General features: G+C 49.5%; 1 protein-coding gene across 3 annotated transcripts in view; it reads left to right on the top strand.

Moving 5' to 3' along the window:
• The first annotated feature begins 1,098 nt into the window (after window positions 1-1,098).
• Window positions 1,099-22,182, top strand: part of SLC6A17 (solute carrier family 6 member 17) — a 52,896-nt gene continuing 31,812 nt past the window's right edge. For all 3 annotated transcript variants that reach the window (XM_049880121.1, XM_049880120.1, XM_049880122.1), the window contains exon 1: window positions 1,099-1,404. The gene's annotated coding sequence lies outside the window, so the exon portion shown is untranslated. The remainder of the gene's footprint in view (window positions 1,405-22,182) is intronic.

The raw sequence follows: 22,182 nt of genomic DNA, 5'->3' as shown, positions 1-22,182 counted from the left end.
GATGAGGACTGGAAACTATGCTATGGATCTAGTGACACAGAGGTCATTGGTGTGCTTCGCGAGAGCCATCTTGAGAGCATGATGGAACAGAAGTGGGTTAAGGAGTGTGTGGGGGTAAGGAAATTGAGGCAGAATGTGGAAAAGAATGAGATTGTGGGGATGAGACCCAGGTGACTTTTTAAAATAAAGATATTTGAAAATGCTTTAAATCTAATAAGAAGAGTCCAGTAGAAAGGGAAAGGTTGAAGAGACTGGAATACCTGATAGTGGTTGAGGTTCCCAAGAAGGGGTGAGGCCATGAGAGTTGGTGGACAGATGGAGGCTGGTCTCAGCAGAAGAGACTCTCCCTGATTCGGGAGGAAGGAGGACATGGCAGGTGCAAATGTAGGTGCAGATGGGGTCAGGTTTAAATGTCCTCAGTAGAAAACTGAGGGAGCTTCCATCAAAAGTAAGGCAGTTCTTCAGTTTTCCATAGGAGAGAGGGCAAGGACGTATGTATCTTCCTTGCATAGAGTAGTTCAATAGATGAGTGATGTACTGAAGACTTGACCTGCACAGGGAATGGCCTTGAGGGATAGTAGGATAGACAGAAGGTTGAGTGGAAAAGGCAATCTAAGAGAGGAACACAGAGTGAATAAACGCGTGGAGGTAGAAACGGCTAGGGCAGGAGGGATAACCCCTTTGGCTGGGATTGAGTTCATGAAGAAGGACCATAAGAGGTGGGCCTGAAAAGGTGAAGAAAGTGAGGCCAAGGGCTCAGGAGTGCGATTGCCATTGGGGCCTCATTCCCCTCCAAGAGGAGAGGCCTGGCAAGGGCTCCAGAGTCTGGGTTCCCGGCCCAGGGGCTTCAAGAGGCTGCTCTCAGGGCACCCACCTCTCTCGCTCCCCGCCCACCTGTCTGTCTGCGTCGGCCATTAGAGCCTCGCTCGCAGCCCCAGAGTCTCGCATTGACGCGGGCCCGCGCGTGAGTCAAGCCTGCGTCACGGCGCCCCGCCGCCAGGGTGGCCTTTCGGAAAGCGAGGGAACAGTGCGCGCTGCGCTCCGCCCAGCTCCGTTCCGCTCCGCAGAGCCGGCGCAGCCCGAGCGCGGGGAGGGCGGCACTCGATCCCGTCGCTCGCAGCCCAACGTGCTCCCTCCGCCGCGGGACCTGGGTCCCCGGGCCGCTCCCCCGGGGCCTGAGCGCACGGCGGGCGGGAGCCGGGCCCGGACCCGCGGCGTGGGAGGGAGCGAGGGGGTTGCGGAGTCGCGTGCGCGGGCGCGCAGCTCCTGGGCCCCCAAAGCCCAGCCGGGGCCCGTCGTCGCGGAGCTGAAGCTGCCGATCTGTGTGCCCTAGACTCGTCGGAGACTGCATCTGTTCGGTACGAGTGCAAGGGCTGAGTCTTCGCGACGGCCCACGCGGGACAGGTAAGTCGCCGGCCGCGCCCTGGCCGGCTTTAACGGGCCATCCACTGTAACTTTGCCTCGGCCGGCCCCGCCCCAGGCAAGAAAGCCTAAAGACCCAGATGCGAGACGGTGCTACCCCACATCGTCCCACCCCGGCGCGGGCCCAGGGCTTCTTCAGCAGCTCCAGCCACCGTTGCTTGGCGACGGAGTCCGGGTCCTGGGGCCGGGGCTCCTCTCGCGCAGTAGGGATTCTGAGCAAGGGTTGGGCCCGGGGCCCTGGTTTTCGTGGCTTAGAAGGGCCCGAGAACTCCGGAGGTAGTCGGGCAGGGCTGCAGAGGCCAAACCCTGCGAGGATCGGGGAGGAGACCCGGCCGGTCCCTCTTACCGGAGCTGCGCGCCCAGGGCGCAGTTCCCGCGGGGAGGCTCCCGCAAGGTTGGAGACCCCATTCTCAGGCGCCCGGCCTCAGGCCCATGACCTTGACAATAACATTGGCAGGAGAAGCAGAGCGCTCACAACCGGGATGAATATTTAATTCTTAGTCCTGGGGCTGGTCCTTGCTGAATTCCGAGCTAACTGGACCCCTTCTTCCACTAGGGAAGCGCATCTGGGATTGGAATGGTGGAGGTGGGGAACGTGCGCGGGGTGTCGATCTGAAGGGGGCGCCGTCCCGAGAGACAGAGGCCTCTTGGGTCACGTTTGTACCTGTACGCACCAGTGCTCTGAAGCGATGCTCGCAGCACTCTGGAGAGGGCAGCTCCCCCAGGGACTCCGCCGCCTTGGAAGGAAGACTGATGTTTCCTTTTAAAGCCCAAACGGCCCTGTCAGGGCTCCAAGTGTTCAGAAATCCTGAGGCCACTAACCTTACAGAACCCAGTCGCTGTCAAGTGGGTTGTTTTGTTGTGGTTGTTGTTGTTTTTAGTAATTTGATCCTTTTCCTCTTTCCTTCTTTGAGAAATATTTTAACGGACTAGGAAATTTCTAGCCAGAACTACCTTTGGGGCAGTTCAACTGTGAACATGAGACAGACGGGGTTCAGCTGGGGGAGTTGAGGGAGTGTCGTAGAGAAGGGTAAATTCATTCTAGCTCACTGTTCTTGTTAACAGGAACTTCCAGGAACTGAAAATCCCATAATGGCTTCAAAAAAATTCAACCAGAACTTTAGTTAGGGCTTATCCGTTTGGCAATGCTGGACATACTGACTGATGTCTGGAGAACCAGGTCAGAGTATGTTGGGATTAGCAATTAAGCTGTGCTTACTTTATCCCAGTAGCCCTGGTGGTCCACAGGTTAAGCATTCTGCTGCTGACTAAAAGGTTCAATTCCACCAGCCTCTCTTGGAAACTCTATGGGGCTGTTCTACTCTGTCCTGTAGGGTCACTGTGAATCGAAATCAACTTGACAGCAATGGGTTTGGGTTGTATTTTTTTTTTTTTTTGGTACATCATTCCATGGCCTGGTGAAGTGGCCACATCACCTGGGCAGGAAGGGCTTTGAGGTCACACCCGTGTCCTTGGCAGTGGCCCGCCCATGGGGACCATGGGAGGCTCCGGCTGCTCTGCTGGCTTGTGCTCTAATGAAACAGCTGTGGCTAAGTAGGTGGTTGAGTTTCAGCGAATCCCTAAAGATCAGCTGGAGGGTGACTCAGTGCAGAAGGCAAATCGTGCCCACCGGCTGTGATTGGAGTGAGTTTGTCTGGCCTGAGTCACAAGCAGAGTCGTGTATCAGCTGTTTGTGAGTTGAATGGAGCTGCTTAGCAGGACTCTGAGCAGGGATGGCCTGAACCCCAGGTGTTTCGGGGCCACTGACCAAGGGTGAGCAAGTCCTCAGAGGTCCTAGAGCTCAGACCACATGGGGAAAGGGCCTGAGCAAGCTCTGAGTGCATTGGGAAGGTGAGCAGAGTCAGATTGGTGGTGGCGGCGAGGAGGGTGGGGCTGGAGGGAAGGCTGAGGGCCCTGTGATTGTGGTCAGAAGAATTCGGCCCAGTGCTTTGCCATGTGCCAGTGGGGTGACCTTGGCCAAGCCACTTCACCTCCAGAGCCTCGGTCTCATCAGTTGTAAAACAAAGATCCCTACGGCACCTTCTCCACAAGCTTGTTTTGAGCTCAGGGCTGGACACATAGCAGTTGCTCAATAAACGTTAGTTCTCTGCCCTTTTCCATATGGGCCTTTTAACTAGAGGCGATCTTTCTCTCCCTGCCCTTGCTTCTGAGGGTGAGAGGGGCTGTGCAGACAAATGAAGGTGGCAGGGCTTCCCATGTGATTAAGAAGGACCAGTGACTCTGCTTTATACTGACCTATTTCTAACCTTCCCGTCTCCTGTAAGAGACCCCAAATGGGGAAGCCTGAGTAAAAACTGGTCCATTTGCAAGTTGGGGTGGGTGGGCAGGGCTGTACTGGGTCTGCTGGGTGCCCTTGGCTGCCTGCAGTGGCTCCAGGGTAAGACTTCAGTACAGGCCTTGACTCGTTGAGATTGTTCATGATCATGGCTTGGTCCCAACCTGTGGTATCTGCTGGGTGACCTTCAGGGGTCCCTGCCTTTTGATTAGGTCTTGCCATTCCCCTTCCCACCTGGCCTATCCATGGTGAATTTGGAAGCTGCAAGAGAATTGTCCAGGAGAAGAGAGGCTGGCCTTTCCTGGAGAGGAGAGGGAGGCGGGCTTCTCCTGCCTTTCCTGAAGGATCCTAGGTCCTTGCTCCTTCCTTCTGTAATGTGTGTAGACTTGGTGCTGAGCTAAGATGTGTGCACCTCAAGAGTGAAGGAAATAATGGGATCCCCAATACAGCAAGAAAGAGGCCGTTCTCAGACCTGAGTGGGGCCAGCAGCAGAGGCCGGCCGAGAAGAAACTGAGAGATTGGAAACTATCCTGATTGACGAACTGTATCCTATCTCCTGAGTTGTTCCTGTTACTTCCAAGTTGACCCTGATCCTGAATTGTGGCCTATTACTTCCCTAATAAACCTCATAATTGTGAGTTTGGTCTGTGAGTTCTGTGTGGCCAGTATAATGAAATGTCAAACCTAGCAGAGAAGTAGAGTGCCATGGAAGGAGTGGTTGGTGTCAGGATTGGTAAAAACATTGGAGAGTGGAGGCATGCCTGAGCTCCGCCTCAGAAGAATCAGCTTTGGGCTGATGCCAAGGTGATTACCCTCCCCACCATGAAGTTAGATGGGGCCCAATGCTGCCATTTTATATTGTCCAAAGTTGGTCATTAGAAACAAGTTCCATACGTAGCATAAGCTGAGGATCACTCTTAACATCCTAGACACTCTTACCTGAAACCTCCCATTTTGTCTATTCCTCGGAAAGATGGCATTCAGAACAAAATGGTTTAAGTGGCCCACCGCCAGCATTAGAATGGTGATATCGCCCTTTCTTCCTTTATACTACCTTCCTAGTAATAGCTTAAGAGCAAATTAATTTCTAATTAATTTTTAAATTTATATGCAGTGAAATTCACTTTTTTTTTTTTACAGTTCCGTGCATATTGACAAATGCATGTAGTCATGTAACCACCACTATGATCAAGATACAGAATGGTTCCATTACCCCCAAACTTGCCCTCCCTGCTTCCGCTTTGCAGTCAGCCTCCTCCCATCACTAATCTGTGACAACCATGATCTGTTCCCCGCCCTATAGTTTTGCCTTTTCTACAATGTCGTATAAATGGAATCAGGTTATTAGAAACCTTCTGAGTCTCTTTCACTTAGCATAATATATTTGAGATTCATCATACTGTTGAGTGTTTCATTACTTTTTTATTGCTGAGTACTCTTCTGTTGTATGGATGAAGCACATATTTTTTATCTCACCAATTGAAGGGCATTTGGGTTATTTCCAGTTTTTGGCAATTATGATTAAAGCTGGTGAAACATTAAAAAAAAAAAAAAGTGTGTGTGTGCGTGCGCGCATGCGCGTAAGGTGTGCATTCACCCTGGAATCAGTGCCCTCCCCACTGGATCTGGGAGCAAATTCCAAGGATAATGGAGAGAGAAAAGAGGATTCCTGAGAATCAGGCTCCCTCTGCCTGTGCACCCTCCCGTCCCCCTGCTCCTCTCTTGTCTGAGTTTGCCGCAGCAGTACAGTTCATCATTAATCCCTATAAAGCTGCTAAGATAAGCACAAGAGTAATTTACAGGGGAGATGGTTGTGGGCTTTTCCTCTTAGAGTCAGGTCTGAGTTATCACCTGCTCCCAGGCTGGGCTGCAAGAAGTGCTCATAGCCAAACTCTTCTGCCCCCAGAATGGCAGAAAGCCCTGTCATCTCAGCCTCCACAGGGCTGTCTTACACCAGCCTCCCCTGACCAGTTTCCTGGCTGCCAGAGGTCAGAAGTACAGTCCCACGGGTCCACCTGAACTCAGGTGGGATGGTGTTCTGTGGGGGAATTCCTACTTCCAGTGTTTTTCGGCAGGGTGGGTGCAGTTCTAGATTCCAGCAGCTCACACTGCACTTGGCATGCAGCGATAATATCCCATTTTTATTGAGGCTTCTGCACTGTGCTAAAGTGCTTTATTTACACACCATCTCGCTTAATCTGCCCTTCAACCCCAGGGGACAGATATTGCTATCTGCAGCTTACAGATGTGGAATTTGAGGCTCAGAGAGGTTAAACAGTTGGCTCGAGGTCACGCAGGTGGTGAGAGGCAATCTGAGAATTGTGAACTCAGGTCTGTCAGATTCCAAAATTCGTGCCCTTAGCCGCTACATGATATGCCTCCTTAATAAGTTCTTAATAAATGTTTGTTGGCAACTTAGGCACTACGCAAATGAGGTTCCTGAACCTGTGGGCCCAGTTCTTTAAACTAGCGTTCTGAGAAAGGGAGAAATGGGCGTCTACCAATGGGAAATCAGTAAAGGGCGAACAAAACCAAACTTGCAAGGTTTGGAGAATACGGTATATGGTTCCAGGTAGGCTGGAATCTAGAAAAAGACCGCCGGCTACATCTTGGTGCTTTATTGTCCTGTCCCTGTCCTTTTTCTTCCTCACCTCTGCTGCCCCAACCTCATTCCCTTAAGGTTCGTCCAAGTCAGAGGGTTGGTGCTTGGAGCAGGAGGGAGAAGTTAGAGGCAGGTTGGATGTTGCCCTGAGCATCTCTGTGTCTGCAGAACCAAGGACAGCCAGTGGCTGATGGGCGCTGTGGTGTGTCAGGTTTCTCTGCTAGAGAGTGTGTGCCAGGGATTTGCAGCAGTTTCCGATGAGGACCCAGACCCCAGAGCAACATTGCTAACGCTCCAAGGTTATTTACAGCAGCCGTTGGCATGGCCTGCTTGGAGGCCTGCTGCTGCCTTCTTGGTCCTGTCCCTGTGGAGAGCCCACTCTCCTCACCCCTGGGGCTCTGCCATTTGCGTCCTTGGCTGTTCTGGGAAGTCTGGCATCTGATTCCTTCTGCTCTGGTGTCTCTTCTTGTCTCTGAGAAATCACCATCCCAGGAGAAACAGGCCCATGCTCTCCTAGCCTGCCTGCCATCTCCAAACCACCCGAGATCTCAGTGGAAAGTTCCAGTCAGTGATGATGAATGATTGGAATAGAAGCATTAATACTCCCCTACCCTTAGCTGGGAAAAGAGGACTTCCCAGAAACCCTTGCTTCATAGGCAGCCATTTTGTGGAGCCATAGTCATTTGATAATTCTCTCTTTATCCTCTCCTCCCCTCCTATAATTAAAAAAAAAAATTAAAACGTTGTTAATCTATGGTCCTGTTATTTTAAAAAATGTAGTTAGATCTTCACTGCATACAGATAAAAACTCACATGTGAGAATGTAAGTGCAGTTGTGATATGAATTTCTGTACTAAATTTTTCTCATGCTCAGAAGAAAAGATAAAATGTTCAGAATAAGTTGTGTTTTTTTAGAGAATAATTCTGGATCAGGTGAGTCTTAGGCAGCCCGAGTCACCAGTTTGGGAGTTGAGGCTTAAAGCCCTGATTGCTCTTGTGGCCTCTTGTAGGTGGGGGTGGGGCAAGTGTAGGGCCAGCGGAGCCAATCCAGCTCCAAGCCCAGAGGTCATCTTGTCAGCTGCAGTTGTCACCCCGATCTGCCACTTGCCTTCCAGACCCTGCCCAGCAATTCATTTGAAGGTAAACAAGTTGCCTCTTGCTGTACTCCATAGTTTCTAATTACTAGTTTAATTAGAATTTCTGCAGGATTCTGTGCATCACTGATTTACCACCTATTCTTTCAGTTGCAAATAGAATCCATTAATTTACACCCCAAAATTCTGCTGGTTGCGTTTTCTCTTTAACTGTAAGACTCCTGGGCTCCTGTGGTTTTAAATCCCACACCAGCTGTACACAGGGCAGGAGTACAGTTTGGTAAATCTACTTTGCAAGAGCTGTGAACAGTCACCTGGGGGGTGACTCCAGCAGATGCCGCCAGGTGTGTATTCAGTAAGGATAAATGCGGGCCTTCTATTCCTGGGGGTCTAAAGAAAGGTGACCTCGTGCTTTGGTGCTTGGCAACCCAGCACTGGCTCCCAGAATGGCCTGTTGGGCGCTGTCCACGGTCCTGGCACGCTGTGGAGGCCATCTGCCTGCTAGTAACCTGGGGACTCCTTTAGAAAAGCTGGAAGGAATCTCCTTGATCAGTTCTTGTTGTTAGGTGCTGTCAAGTCAGTTCCGACTCATAGCCACCCTATGTCCAACAACATGAAAAACCGCCTGGTCTTGCGCCATCCTCACAGCTGTTGCTATGTTTGAGCCCATTGTTGCAGCCACTGTGTCAGTCCATCTCATTGTCTTCCTTTTTTTTTTTTTTTTGCTGACCCTCTACTTTACCAAGAATGATGTCCTTCTCCAGGGACCGGTTCCTCCTGATAACATGTCCAAAATACGTGAAATGAAGTCTCACCATCCTCGCTTCCAAGGAGCACTCTGGCTGTACTTCTTCCAAGACAGACTTATTCATTCTTCTGGCAGTCCATTGTACATTCAGTATTCCTTGCCAACACCGTAATTCAAAGGCATCAGTCCTTAAAATTGCATAATGTCATTAGCTCTGGGAAAATATCTGGCCAAGTGGGAAGGTCCTGTCGTCAGGGAGAAATGGAGAAAGGGTTTCTTTCACTGTTGACTTGCAGAATGAGTTTTGGGCATATCATTTGAGAAGGCAGCATGGTACACTGCAGAACTTCCTAACCAGTGTCACAGATGGGTACTATGTGGCTCAGAAATCATGATGCTCTCATCCCTTGGAGTAGCCTGGAGTGGCCTGGGATGATGGAGCCTCCGCTATTTGCCCCGATGTATCATACCAATGTGATTTTCTCTGCTTGTCATGACATGAAAAAGATTGGAAAGCACTAGTATATGGGAAAGAATATGAGCTACTGTTTGGTAGATGAGTTTGAACCCTACTCTCCCACTTAATGGTTGGATAATCTCGTACCTGATAATTATCTTCTCTTTTCCTAGGTTTCCTCATCTGTAAAATGAGAATTAGACTTTATCCCAAGTTGTTGGGAGGATAAATAATAACATATATAAATACCCAGCACGTAGTAGTTTCCCCAAAATGTTTGCTCCTTCCCTTTGATCTCAGCTGCCCTAAGTCTTGGTTCTGATAGGAGAGCTTTTCTTCCTGCCCCTCCACAAAGCTGCACTGAAGGCTAGCAAGGAAAGGGATGTCATGTCAGGATTGTAATTAAGGGTTTCTGATCACTGTTGCTTCAAGTGCTCTTCAGTATTCTGTTGGGTAACTGAGGTAATTGGACACCCATGGATCCTTCTGCCTCTCTCCAAGACGAGAGAAAATAGTGGCTTTAAGAAAATTCAGGCCAGAGGGTTTGGGCAGATGCTCTGAGGCCTCATCTGTCACCACTGTGGGCCCCCCACGAATGAGGAAAGAAGGGAGTGAGGCCTTCACTCATTGTTTCTGGACTTTTTATTTTCATATCTGAATTTTTTTTTTTTTATTTTTTTCAAATTGGGAAAGTCATATCAGCCCCTTACATGTCTGGGAACTCATGTGCCCATCAGCACCCAGGGGCCTCTGTTTCCCTCTCCCTTCAAAACCTAAACCTCACCCATCAGCCTAGCCTAGGTCACCGTCATCTCTTACCTATCCTCCCTGCTTTCCCACTCACTGTCCCACAGGCAGCCAGCGATCCCTTTTGAAACAACCAGGTCACGTCACCCTCCTGCTCTAAGACTTGCAACAGCTTTCCTTTAGCCTCGGAAAAAACTCAAGCTCCTTTCAATGGTCTATGAAGCCCTTTCTGCCTCAGCGCCTCCCATTCTTGCCTTGCTCAGGATGCTCTTCTTTCTGTTCCTTGTACTCACCAAGCATGCTGGACCTGCCTCAGGGCCTTTGCACTTTCAGTCCCTTCTGCCCTGATTGCTTTCCTAGGATATCCACATGGCTCATTCTCACACTCTACTCAGGTCTTTCATTAAGTGTTACATTATTAGAGTGCCCTTCCCAACCCTCCTGTACGGTACAGCATCCTCTGCCACGCTTTATCCCCCGTAAATCTGTCTATATATAAATATATGATCTAGATATTATATACGTATATAATATTTAGGGAAACCTTGGTGGCGTCGTGGTTAAGTGCTATGGCTGCTAACCAAAAGATTGGCAGTTCGACTTTACCAGGCACTCCTTGGAAACTCTATGGGGCAATTCTACTCTGTCCTGTAGGGTAGCTGCAAGTCAGAATCGACTCAATGGCAATGGGTTTTTGGTATATAATATTTAGATTATGTATTTATTTGATATATTTATATATACTATAGATACAGTATCTCCTGTTGCTGTTGGGTCAATTCTAACTCATAGCGATCCTATAGGACAGAGTAGAACTCCCTCATAGGGTCTCCAAGAAGCAGCTGGTGGATTTGAACTGTCGACTTTTTGGTTAGCAGCTGTAGCTCTTAACCACTACACCACCAGTACTCCAGATATAACATATATCTATATATATACTATAGATTATATATTTGTCTGGTTTTTGTTTGTCCATCTGTAAAAAAAAAAAACAAAACCTGTTGCTATCGAGTCAATTCCAACTCATGGCGATCCCATGTGTGCCAGAGTAGAACTGTGGTACATAGGGTTTTCAAAGACTGTGACCTTTTGGAATTAGATGATCAGGGCTTTCTTCTAAGGCACCTTTGGGTAGATTGAAACTGCCAACCCTTTGCCTAGTAGTCGAGTGTTTAACCGTTGGCACCACCCAAGGACTTCTGGTACTAGAATATAAATCCCATAGGGCAGGAATTTTGTTTGTTCTGTTCTCTGCTGTACCAGAACAGGGCCTGGCACATGGTTGATGTTCAAAAAATATTTGTTGAGGGATGAAAAGGAAAGGAAGGAGGGAGAGAGGGAGGGGGAAATAAAGAGAGGAATTTATTTCAGCAGTAACTAGTTTATAGGAGTCTCTGGGTTGCATTCTCTTTCCAGTACAAAGGGAAGTGGGAAGTCAGCTGAAGTACAGACACCTGTACCTGCACTGGCCGCTGTGTCCTCAGGTGCAGTCTGCTTGCCCCATATCAGCTGCAGGGCATTGTGGGACGGTGGGTGATTCCTGGTTGAGCCCATTTCCCCCACGTTCTCGTATGAAGGGCCAGCTGGCACTGGTTAATGGAGTGCCCCTTGTGGGCCTGGCCAGAGTTGAGCACAACACCTGTATTATCTCATTTTATCTTCTTGAAAACCCGGTGAGGCAGGAACCTTCATCCCTGTCTCTTCAGATCCAGAAACTGGAACTCAGGAGATGCTATGCACTTTCCCAAAGGCACGGAGGTAGTAAGTGGCAGAGCAGGATTCAAATTCCGATTACTCTAGATAATATCGGGTTCAGAATCAGGGCCTCACAGCCCATGCTGGTGCATATCAGGGGGCTCCATTTTTTGATTGTGTGGCCATGGACCAGTTACCTTATTTCATTGATTCCAAGATGCATATATTGCACATTGTAACATCTTAAAATCAGGACATGGTATGTGATCTATGGCATCTCAAAATGGCTGTTGGTCAAGTGACCTCTCCATTTCTTCATTTGTAAAATGAGAAGAGCGGTACCTACTTCCTGTTTTTATTGGTGGGGTTAGAGGAGTTAACGGATGTAAGGTGCTCAGCACAGTGGCTGCTACAGTGCAGATACTCAAAAAGTATTGTCTATGTGCTGTTGTTGCCACCATGATTATTATTATATCCATTCTGTTTTTAGACATTCCCCCAGTAGATCTCTCAGTACCTAAATTCTAGTAAAAAGGGAGAATGCCTCTGTGGGGCTGCCGTGATGCCGCTCTTGCTTATATACCTCTTAGCGTGCATTCTCCCTGTCACATGAAATGGTAAAACTGAACCAAAAATTTCTATTTTTGGTTCAGTTTTACCATATTTTCTATCAGCCCTCTCACATTTCCCAGCGCCAGTTCCTCCCTCTCTGGACCATCTGCCCCTTTTCCTGTTTCCCTTCCCTCTTGACTAAGCAAACAAAATATCAACTGCAGAGCACACGCTCAGCAAATGCAACAGGAAGGTGAGTCGGGGCCTGCAGAAGATCCCGTTTGCCTCCCTTGCCTGATTTGTTGTTTGGAGTGGTCCTACCAGTCTCATGGAATGCTCTGTTCCAAGACTGTGTCCCATCCAAAGTTTATTTCTCTGAGGTGGGGAGGATCTTGTCCACAAAGTAAGGAGAGTGAGGCACAAATACTGGCTCCTTTATAAGAGGCATAAAGTCAATGAATGAGGGTCAGGCTTCTTAGTCCAGCTTGGCTTTCAATATATCGCTTGGATTGGGTCTCCTTGGGGCAGGATGTTCCGTCAGAAAATGAGAACATTTTGAAGCTGGAAAAAGACATTAACCAAACCCCAAAAAACCAAACCCATTGCTGTAGAGTCGATTCGGACTCATAGTGACCCTACAGGAAGGACAGAGTAGAACTGCCTCGTAGGGTTTCCAAGGAGCAGCTGGCAGATTCGATCTGCTGACCTTTTGGGTTAGCTGCTGATCTCTTAACCACTGGAACCAATTTCATTCATTCAGTACATTTATGTCATATTTATTGAGCATATTTAATAGTAAGACAGCAGAATTTGGCCTTGCAGAAGCAAAGATGGTGTGAATTGAGATATGCACGGGACTACAAAATACAAACCCAGCAAATCTGTGAAATGGAGTCAGAAAACTACCATTCCATTCTGTTTATTTAACTTCTCAATAAGCTGTTGTTTATTTTTCTCCTATCCATGTGGTAACCAGATGCAGTTGGTGGGTAAGCCATGTTCCCTACTTTACAAATGAATAAGGACTTGAAAACTGGTTTCCAAGTCCTGGGCCCTCCTCACATGTGCTGTAGGTCTGTACTCCATTAGGCCCCTGGCTAGGGCATGAAGGCATCTAGTGGGCTTAAATGTGTCTCTAGTTAGATCTGGTAGCTTTCCACCCCTGCTGCTTTATTTCAAAGGCAAAGGCAGGGGTGAGGATTTCAACATAGGAAGCAAGTTGTTTTCAGAGGGTGGGGACGGAGGGATCCCACAACATCTGTAAGTGCCACCTTCAGTTCATAAAAATTCATAGAATAACCTGTGTGTTCTAGACGCTGACTGGGCAGGGGCCAGTGAAGGGTGGGCACAAAGCTGAACACTCCTTGGTTCTTGCTGTCAAGGAACTTCCTGTTTAGAAAACAAATCAGGTGTGTTAATAACTAGTTATGCCAGAAAGCCAGATGGCAAAAGTGGAAAATAGTATGACAAGGAGTGTGCTGAGATGGGGAGAGGAAAGAAACATTAATTCTTAGAGAATCACGGAAGGTGTCACAGGGGCAAGGCAGTAGACCTTGACCTAGACCTTGAAAGACTAGAAGGCTTTCAGGAGGCAGAGACGGGGGTGGGGGGGGGGGGGGAATTATGCAGAGGGAGTGGTGAGTTGGGGGGCGGGGAGTGAAGGAAAAGTTGAAATGAAGGCTGGGGGAAGGGCAGAGGAACCCAGTAGAAGAGCCTCCAATGCTTGGAAAGGGCAATGGGCTCTCTTTAGTAGGGGAAGTGGAGCGACGTGATATTTTAAGAAAATGCCTCTGAAGGCAAGGTGAGAATGGTCTAGAGAAATGATGAGCTGAGAGCTGCTGCAGTAGTCTAGACAGAGAGTGGGAGCAGGAGGGGATGGGAAAGAGAACAGAGCTGAACATGCTGATAGGACTTTGTGACGCTTGAATGTGGGGTGAAAGAGAGAGGTCAGGAATGCTGCTTGGGCTCCTGTGTGTCCTGGGCAAGAAAATCCAAGGAGAGCAACTGCCAAGTCAAGGCCAGAGCCTGTCAGAAGCAGTGTGCCACAGGTGACAGTCAGTGGTTTCACTAAAACAACTAAAAGTAATTTGGAGGACAGTTTGTGTCTCTGATAGCAGTCTGACCTGTTCTGGGCCCAGTGAAAGCTCTGAGGAAATTAGAAGAACTGTTTGGGCTGTGACCGCTTGTCACATGGAAATTAGGAAGCTGTCAAGTATCCTCTGAGGGACAGAGACCCCGACCACGGTCCCTTCCCGTAACCGTTACTCTTGAATTGGACCTTGGCTTTGAGACCCGGGGAGCTGGCCTTTCTCCGGCTAAATTCTTCTTCTTGGGGCTCTTTGGGATTTCCACGTTGCACAGGCTTCTATTTAAGAACATGCCTGGTCACAGCATGCTTCCCAGAGCCATGAGACCCAGTGGTAGCCAAGTGAGGCACGCGCCCTGGGGCTCGGTGAAGCAAGGCACCGTGGAGCCTGTAGTCACCTTGGCTGTCTGCTTCCCAAAGATGGCGGCCTCTCCACTCAGCTCCCCTGGGGAGTCTGACTTGGAAAATAGTAAATGATTCCAGTTTGTCCCTTGAGTTGCCTGGTACAATCTTCCTGAGCAAGAAACGCCCCAACCCCAGGAAGCAGATGCTCAGAGGGGCTGACTTCAGCGTTCCAGAAGGACTCATCTTCCTCTCAGGGCTGCTTGTGAGGTGGAGGGGTTGGCCCTGGTTACAGAATGAAAGCAGCTGTCCTCGCCCCCTTGAGCTAACTGCAGAGTGCCCAGCTTAAAAAATTGTTGTGGCGCCATCAGCCCTCTGGCGGGAGATATTTTTGATTGTCTACCTCCTAATCACACTTTTTTTTTCTCCTTTTAAGAAAATTCACGGTTCACTCGCTCAGTCCTGTTTCTGTCCAGTGTGCTATTCTGAGCTGTAAGCTGCATTAGTTGCTAAGTGACAGATCTGGCACGGAGGGCTTTCTCGGCGCGCGAGCCCACTGTGAATTGTGCTTTAAGTAATTGAGGCATTCCATGCAGAGAGTACTGGGGAACTTAATCATCTGATGTGTTGCCTATGAGAGCAACTTTACAACTCACCCCAGCTACTACAGGGGGATAGTTAGAGTACAGCAAGGCTGGCTGTCAATGAATTCCTACAACAGTCCTCATGAGTTCTCAACTGATGGACGGTGGCAGGACAGACAGGCCACAGAACCTGGAGGGCCACTACCTGGACATATGCCAGAGTTGAAAGGGGCCCAAGAGATCATCCAGACCAACCCATTTTACGCATAGGGAAACTGAGGCCCACAGAGGTTAAGGCAATGGTGCCAGCCTGCACTCTTGGTTGGTGGTTGACCAGGACCAGCACCCAGCTGGACCCCGGGATCATGCTGGCTCCACAGCGTGCAAAGGCAAGGGAGGGAGGAATCCACCCCTCTCTGGGTGCTTCTCTGACCCTGGAACTCTTCCTAGGTAATGATTCGGGGTATTGGCTGGGTACACATTGGGTTCCCATGCCCTGGCCTGAGAGCTGAACTGTTGCCAACACGTGGACTCCAGGCTTCAGGGAATAGGGACGGGGAGAAGGGTTGTACCAAGTTGTTGCTGCCACCTCCCCTTTAAAGAAACTTTCAGCCTGGAGAGTGGAGGGAGCAGAGGCATCAGGAGACCTGACAGCTACGTAACGGGAGCCAGGCACTGCACCCCCAGGTCTCAGTGTTCCCATCTGTAACATGGGCTGATGGCTCCTGCCCAGCTCACTCCCCTGGGCTATGGCGTGATTCAAATGAGGTCACAGAAGAGGCAACATTTGTGAGTACTTCCTGGGTGCTGGGCACTTTTCTCACACCCATACAACTTATGTGCTCACAACATTATGAGGTGGTGGTATTGCTGTTAGTTGCCGTTAACTTGATTCTGACTCATGGCAACCCCATATGTGTGGAGTAGACTGTGTTCCATAGAGTTTTCAAGGCTGCGACCTTTTGGAAGCAGATCACCAGGCCTGGCTTCTGAGGCACCTCTAGGTGAGTTCAAACTGCCAACCTGCGAGTTAGTAGTCAAGAGCTTAACTGTTTGCACCACCCAGGGCTCTCATTATGAGGTAGGAACTATTACTCTCCTTTTACAGATGAGGAAACTGAAACTCAGTGTGGCTGAGAAATTTGCCCAGGCCAGGCAGTTGGTAAACAGTGAAGCTGGGATTTGAACCCAGGCCATCTGACTCCTGAGCAGTATCACCATCCCAGATGTACCAGTAAAGTGGGTAAAAAATGTATTAAAGGGTTTCAAATCATTACAAATATAAGCTATTGTTTTTATTAATAATTGTATTGCTAAACTTTTAATAGGAGGCATTGTTTTTTGTTAATAATGATATTGCTGATCTTTTGCACCCAAGACCTGGAGCTGAATGGCCTTCTCCTGGCTTCTGTTGACACTGGGGTGCAGTGAGCAGTGCTGGACTTTGTAGGGTGCTGCCGCAGCAGCCTCAGGGTGGTGACAGTTCTTGCTAACACAAGCAGAAATTTCCAAAGTGGTGGTGTTGCAAAATGCTGCTTTCTACCCTCCACCTCCTCCCCGTCATGCACACTCACTTTGGCCCTTCCTGAGGAGGAACAGGGGCTTTATATGACCAAACATAAACATGGGGACTTACTATTTTTAAATGTATAAAGGTAACGTAAGTCTTCCAAGCAGCTAACGTTTGGGTCCTTATTGTGTGCCAGGCTCTGTGCTAGGCACGTCACATGTATCAACTCATTTCATCCTCACATCAGCCCTTCCCGGGAGGTGGACCCTTTTACCCGTGAGGAGACTGAATCTGTGTCATTAAAGTGGCTTATCCAAGAGCGAAGGAGCCCTGGTGGCCCAGTGGTTAAGTGCTCGGCTGCTAACTGAAAGGTCGGCAGTTTGAACCCGCCACCCACTCCGTGGGAGTAAGATGTGGCAGTCTGCTTCTATAAAGATTGGCAGCCTAGGGAACTCAGTGAGGCAGTTCTACTCTATCCTGTAGGGTCACTATGAGTTGGAATTGACTCAACGGCAATGAGTTTTTTTTTTTTTTGCAGGGGCTTAGGGGAATGGGTTCATCCAAGAACGTACAACTAACACATGGACAAGTCCTGCAATGGCCACCTGTCTGGCTCAGAGTCCAGCCAAAGTCCTGACAGCGGCCTGGCCAGCCCACGTGGCCTGCCCTCCTGCCTCCCGACCACACCTCTCACCGCTGCCACCTTGCTCATTCTGTCCTGGCCACTCTGGCCACTTGGCTGTTCTGGAATTCAAGGGCTGCTTCCCTTGCAGGAGCTTCGTGTCTGCTGTTCCCTTGGCCATCCTCTTCCACATGTCTCTGCGTGGGCCACCCCCTTCTGTCATTCAGGCCTCCGCTCAAATGTCACCTCCTAAGAGACGCCTTTCCTGACACTTCCCCGGCCCCTGCATAAAATAGCAGCCCACCAGCTTGCTCCACCCCGGGCCCTGTGCTGTATTTCTTTATAGCGTGGGTCTCCATTGGCCCTTCTATTATATATTAGTTTATTTCTTTAATATCTGGCCCCTCCACTAGAAATGTAAACTCCACAAAAGGAGACATTTTGTTTATTTGTCTCATTGCTATATCCCTTGCAGCTAGAACAGAGCCTGGCACACAAGCGGCACTCAGTAAATGTAAATGTGAGTGAATGAATAGATGAAAGAACTGGGCACCTGCCAACCAGGCCTGTGTGACTTCAAAGCCCATGCCCTCTACCACCATACCTGACTGCCTTCTTTCAGTCTGACCGTGTAGGTGGGCCTCCCCAGGTGAGTCTCTCGCCAGGGTGTCAGGAGTACCTGAGTGGTTTTGGTCAATTCACTTCCTCTCTCTGGGCCTCAGTTTCCTCATATATAAAATGGGGACATTGAATCAGGCAATTACTAAGGATCTGCAGGCTCAGTTTCCTCATAGATAAAATGGGGATATTGTACCAGGCAATTGCTAAGGTCCTGCAAGTGCTTAAATTCAGAGTCTGATTCTGCTGTCACCTGAGCATATTCAGTGGGCACAGAAGGCTCTAGCACCCCCAGGTCTGATTGCAGCCCAGCCCAGGGCCTCAGCTTGCAAGTTGGCATCAGCATTTTGCATCCTGCAAACCTGATGGCATGGGGGTCCCTGGGCCCCCACCCTGCAGTGCAGGCTGCTCATGGCACGTCCGTGGAGTCTTGGGAAGAAGGAAGCTGCTTGTACTGAGTTGATGTCCTGTGGTGGCAGTGACACTGCTGTGGGTACCCTTCTCTGGCTTTACCAGCATGTGCTAGTTTTGTCCTGAGTCCTCCAGGTTCACAATGATTTCTGCCCCAGCCCTTTCTGGTGTTAGTGACCAGAGCTGCCACTCACCAGGCTGGTTATTGGGAAGCATGTGCTCCAGTCAGTCGGCATCAAGATAAAGTTTGCCCACTCCCAGGATCCCCCTTTGGCTTGCACCAGTTGTGGCGTGATCATTAGTAAATCATACCTAATGCACAGCAGATTGTCCTGATCAAATCCCATTGCAGGTGGAATAGCGGGGGAGAGGCGCTGAGCGGAGCGGAGGTGCCCAGGTGACTGCAGCCTCCAGGGCTAGCCGGGCCCTTCTCCACAGCTCTTGTTTTTAATAAATACTCTTGATGAAAAGCTGTAGGGGAGGATGAGGGCCTAGACAAGCAGCCATTGCATGTGCCTTAGTTTTCCTCCATTTGAGCACCCTAACAACAGGGACCAGCATGCTGAGCAGGGGCCCTCATTCTGGCATCCTGGGCAAGGCCGCGAACCCCCCATCGTCTAATTCCTAGGGGCACCATTCACATTGTATAGCATGGGCAATGCAGTGGCCCCAGGGGAGGCTGAGGGCTGAAGTTCCACCTTGGGGCACCCTCCAGGACACAATGGGGTGTTCAACTGACCCAGGGCCACGCCTCTCCCCTTCCCCAACCACAGAAATGCAGGGCAGGAGGGGCCAAAAGAGAGACAAAGCACAGAGGCGGAGATCAGGACACAGGACACTGAGGACGAAGGCTGGGAGATGAGAGGCTGCTTCCTCCAGGTGGGCCTCCTGTGCACACAGCCGACAAGGTGGGGTGTTGTCGTGAGCTCTGCTCCCTGCAGTGCTGCTGGGAGGGGGCTCCAGTCCCAGCCCACTGCAGGCAGGCCAGCTGGCCCCAGACTGCCCTCCCTGGCTGTCACCCTCCCAGTTTATGATCTAGGAGCCACGCAGAGCCATTCACATGGGTTGGACACCTACTATGTGCTAGCACTATTCTAAACACTTTGCATTTAATAACTTATTTTTCTAAACTTAAAAATTTATTGAAGGGCTGATGGACCACAGCTACCACAGCTTCCACCAGACTGAGTCCAGCACAACTAGATGGTGCCCGGCTGCCACCACTGACTTCCTGACAGGGATCACAATAGAGGGTCCCAGACAGAGCTGGAGAAAAATGTAGAACAAAATTCTAACTCACAAAAAAGGACCAGACTTACTGGCCTGACAGAGACTGGAGAAGCCCCGAGAGTACGACCCCTGGACAACCTTTTAGCGCAGTAATGAAGTCACTCCTAAGGTTCACCCTTCAGCCAAAGGTTAGACAGGCCCCTAAAACAGAATGAGACCAAAGGGGCACACCAGCCCAGAGTAGGGGCTAGAAGGCAGGAGGGGACAGGAAAGCTGGTAATAGGGAACCCAAGGTTGAGAAGGGAGAGTGTTGACATGTCGTAGGGTTGTTAGCCAGTGTCATAAAACAATATGTATAAAAAATGTATACTAACTATTTAATGAGAAGCTGGTTCTGTAAACCTTCATGTAAAGTAGAATTAAAAAAAAATTTCTCAGCGTGAAATCCACATAACATACAATGAGCCCTTGTGAAGTGTACAATCGAGTGGCATTTGGTGTGTTCACAGTGTCGTGCCATCACCACCTCCCTAGTTTCGCAGCTTTTTCGTCCATCCAGAAAAACACGCTGTACCCACTAAGCAATTACTTCCCATCCCTCCCTCCCTGCTCCGCCAGTAGCCACCAGTCTGCTTTTCTGTCTCTGTGGATTTGCTTGTTCTGGATACAGCCTATACAAGAAATTATACAATATATGACTTTCTGTGTCTGGCTTCTTTTACTTAGCGTAATGTTTTTGAGGTGCATCTATGTTATAGCATGTGTCAGTGTTTCACTTCATTTTATGGCTGAATAATATTCCTTTGTATGTGTTGAATAACTTCCTGAATCCCCACGGAGCCCTGGTGGCGAAGTGGTTAAGTGTTTGACTGCCAACCAAAAGGACGGCAGTTTGAATCTACCAGCTGCTCCCTGGAAACACTATGGGGCAGTTCTACTCTGTCCTATAGGGTCGCTCTGAGTCAGGATCGACTAGACAGCAGTGGGTTTGCTTTGGTTTGTTTTTTTTAAGCCTCACAATACCCCTAAAAGGTAGATGCTCTTATCCCTATTTAACACGGGAGGAAAGAGAGATTAAGGAACTTGCTAGTAAGTGGCAGTTCCAGTTGCCTTCCAGTCAGTTCCCACTCAGGGTGACCCCATGTGCGTCAGAGTGGAATTATGCTCCTAGCGTTTTCCAGGCTGTGACCTTTCAGGAGCAGATGGCCAGGCCTTTCTCCTGAGGCACCACTGGATGGACTCGAAGCACGAACCTTTCATTAATAGTCAGAGCGCTTAACCGTTTGTGTCAGCCAGGTACTCCAGTGAGTGCCGGAGCCACCAGGCTCAGCCGCCTTTGCAAACAACTTCCTCTCTAGGAGACGGTGGTGCAGCAGCCCTACAATTCCTTGTGCCCGACCCAAGCCAGCAGGGGGTGACTGGCTGGGAAGTGAGTCCCAACAGATAGGACATTCTGAGGTCTCTTAGGCAGGCTGAGTCTGCCCCAGTCACTCCAAAGCCCAAGACTCTGACTGTCCACTAAAAACTCACTGTCCCCGTTGGCAGGAGGACAGGTGGGGTGTCACACATTGATGTGGTCCAAGGCCTGGGCTGGGGTGGGCTGACTAACTCCACAGACAGCGTGGACAGCTGTCCCTGTCTACCAGGCCTCCCAGCCTCATTCTGTGTGGAGCAGGATCTGGTGGGCCAGTTCCCCTGGAAGGCCAGCTCTTTGCTGGACTCAGCCAGGAGGGTGGGCCAGAGCCCAGCAGGAAGGGGAGCAGCACCGTCCCCTGAGCAGCGAGCTCACATGTGCCATTCAGGTGGTACGTCCAGGAGAACAAACAGGGAGCAGGCCTTCCGGAGGCAGTTTGTTCCCTTAATAAAGTAATTATGGAGCTGGGTAATTTACATCCCTAGAAAGATGTAGGGCAGTGCAGGCTGGGATGTGCATGTGTTTAATTTTAAATCCTCCAACCTCCTAATGAGGAGGTGCTTTGAAATACAGCAGAATGTTGGGATTCTTCAAAGGACTCGTTTTCTTCCTGCTTGATTTCTTCAAGAGAAAGCACGAAAGACAAATGAGGGCTGGAGACAGCAGGAGAGGGTTTGCACTCCCCGCCCCCTGTCCCTGTTCACGTTGTGGAGACATTATCTGCTGTAAAACTGTCGCCGGAGAATGGAGAACCAGCTCTTGGCTGCAGTGGCCTTCAGATAATGTCAGTGCTGAACAATGACCCAGGTGTTGTTGGCACTGAGCAAACAGCTCTCGGGCTCTGGTGCCAGAATGCTTAGCTGAGGCTGCTCAACTCACACTCTTGCCTAGGGAATGAAGGGCCATATGGGAATGAAGAGAGCTGATGTCCAGGGGCCCTCAGCTGAGGGTTCCAGGGCCTTTCTTTGCAGCCGTCAATGTACGTGCCTTTGACTCATCTGGGGATCCTATAAAAATGCAAAGTGTGATTTAGTAGGTCTAGACTAGGCCCGAGATTCTGTATTCCCAACCTGCTCCTGCTACTGGTCCATGGACTGCATTTCAAATAGAAAGACCCTAGAGGAGGCAGACGCTGGCTTCTCTGAGTCCACAACTGGCTGGGTAACCTAAGGTGGTTTTGGCTACATAGAACACAAGAGGGAGGGCTGGCTCTTGGCTACAACCTTGGCTCACCTGAGAGGGAAAGGCTGTGAGGCCTCCAAAGAGATTTTTTTAAATAGACTTTATTTTTTTCGGGCATAGAAAAATTGTACAGAAAGTACAGAGAGTTCCCACTTACTTCCTACTCCCCTGCACACTGTGTCTCCTGTTACTATCTCACACCGGTGTGGTATATTGGTTACAACTAATGAACCAATGTGGATGCATTATCACTAACCAAAGCCTGTAGTTCACGTTGTTGTTGACGACTCATGGCGCCATGCACAGTGGAAAGAAACGCTGCCTGGTCCTGCATCATCCCTATGATCAGTTGTGGATTGGACCAGTGTTCACATTAGGGTTCACTCTTTGGTTTGTACAGTCCTATGGATTTTGACAAATGCATAATGTCATGTGTCCACCATTACAGCATCATACAGAAGAGTTTCACTGCCCTAAAAATGCCCCGAGCTCCACCTATCTCCAAAGGGGGTTTAACACTCTAGGACGTGCAGTAATGAAAGAGAAAAATATCAGTAATAAATCACTCCT

This window comes from Elephas maximus, chromosome 3 (assembly GCF_024166365.1).
Source record: "Elephas maximus indicus isolate mEleMax1 chromosome 3, mEleMax1 primary haplotype, whole genome shotgun sequence".
In the NCBI taxonomy this organism is placed as follows: Eukaryota; Metazoa; Chordata; class Mammalia; order Proboscidea; family Elephantidae; genus Elephas; species Elephas maximus.
Note: the sequence above shows the minus strand (reverse complement) of the source record. Positions and strands in the feature narration are given on the sequence as shown.